Genomic DNA, 2,015 nt, shown 5'->3' on the forward strand with positions numbered 1-2,015 from the left:
TTATAATAATGTTATTGTGCTATTAGAATGTGAGGCGAGGAGACAACAAGTTAATAATAGACTAATACAGTATACTGTGTGTATATATATATATATATATATATATATATATATATATATATATATATGTTCTTTTGGGAGCCAGAACATCACCAAAATTCCCCTGTTCCTTGTCCCATTTATTTGACAGAAGGTTCTTCCAGTATGTGTTTATTTTTAGCCCCCTGTTGTTCACTCTGTATACTCACGACCTTGTAGCATCTCATGAAAGCAATGTGATAATTAAATATGCAGATGATACAACCATCATTGGGCTTATCAGCTCAAAAGATGAATCACTTTATTGTGAGGAGGTAGAAAAAGTAGTAAGGAAAACAACGTGCCTTTGAACACGTCAAAAACTGGTGAACCTGTTATTGACTTTAGTCACAATAGAAATCAGTTGCCGATTAATATCAATGATTCTGATGTACAGATTTTTGAGAAATGTAAATTCCTGGGCGTGACTCTTTCTCATGACTTGAACTGAAGCTCTAATACCAGTGACATTGCAAAGAAAGCAAGACAGCACCTTTTCTTTCTACGCAAGCTTTGTGACTTCACCCAAAATGCTAAGATTATTCTAAACTTCTACTGATGCGTAATTGAGAGTGTCTTAACCAATTGTATTACTGTGTGGTTTCATAATCTCACTCTGAAAGAAAGAAATGCTTTAAACAAAGTGGTTGGCTCAGCCAGCAGAAACATTGGCTGTACATTACGCTGGACTCTTAAATCCAGCTTTAGGTGAAATGCTTCCTTCAGGGAAAAGGTATCGCTCTATCAAATGTTCTACTGCTCGCCATTTGAACAGTTTCTTCACACAAGCTGTGATGACTCTAAACAAGGCACTTTTATTTTGTATGGACTTTGTATTGTACAGAATCAACCCTATAGTATTTTATCTGGCTTTATGTGAATCTTTATTGTAGTGTTTTACCTTATAGCATTTTTAGTGGCATTGATTGATTATTTTTGTTTTTTATTATAATGAAAGGTTTCTTTAAATGTTGACAGTGCACTTTGAGCTCCTTGCACATTTTTTTCCAATGTGGTTTTCATACTGCTGGCTAATAAACTGAACTGGACTGTGTGTGTGTGTGTGTGTGTGTGTGTGTGTGTGTGTGTGTGTGTGTGTGTGTGTGTGTGTGTGTGTGTGTGTGTGTCTTTGCTATGGATCAGGACACGGTGAAGGAACAACATGAGATCCAGACTGAAGATCAGAGGTGAGACCACGTCAGAACTCAGCACTCACACCTCTGTACATCAGTGTTACACTGTGTGTGTGTGTGTGTGTGTGTGTGTGTGTAGGTGTGTCTCTGCTATGGATCAGGACACGATGAAGGAACAACATGAGATCCAGGCTGAAGATCAGAGGTGAGACCACGTCAGAACTCAGCACTCACACCTCTGTACATCAGTGTTACACTGTGTCTGTGTGTGTGTGTGTGTGTGTGTGTGTGTGTGTGTGTGTGTGTGTGTGTGTGTGTGTGTGTGTGTGTGTGTGTGTGTGTGTGTGTGTGTGTGCGTGTGTGTGTGTGTGTGCGTGTGTGTGTGTGTGTGTGTGTGTGTGTGTTCAAGGACCAGGAAGCAGCTCACACCTGAACCTGAACCTAAACCTAAACCAAAACCTGAACCTGGACCTGGACCCAGCTGTGTGTCCTTTAGAAGTGACCAGTCCATGGACCTACCCATTTTCTTCAAAGGTGGTCCATCTACTGACCCACAGTGAGTCCACATAAAGAAGGTTGCTGGTTGTCTTCCTGATGGTCCAGGGGCCTCATTTATTGATCCGTTCATAGAACTGGTTCTAAATACGTTCAGACCAATGAAATGTAGAATGTGCACCAGTACAAAAAGAATCAGTATTTATGAAGCGTGTGGACAGAGGTCGTACACACAGCAGTGTTGATTCATCTCTCAGTCCATGTGGACTAAAGTGTTAATCACTTTTCTTTGTTTTCACACTAAATACA

This window comes from Gouania willdenowi, unplaced genomic scaffold, assembly GCF_900634775.1.
Source record: "Gouania willdenowi unplaced genomic scaffold, fGouWil2.1 scaffold_350_arrow_ctg1, whole genome shotgun sequence".
Classification (NCBI taxonomy): Eukaryota; Metazoa; Chordata; class Actinopteri; order Blenniiformes; family Gobiesocidae; genus Gouania; species Gouania willdenowi.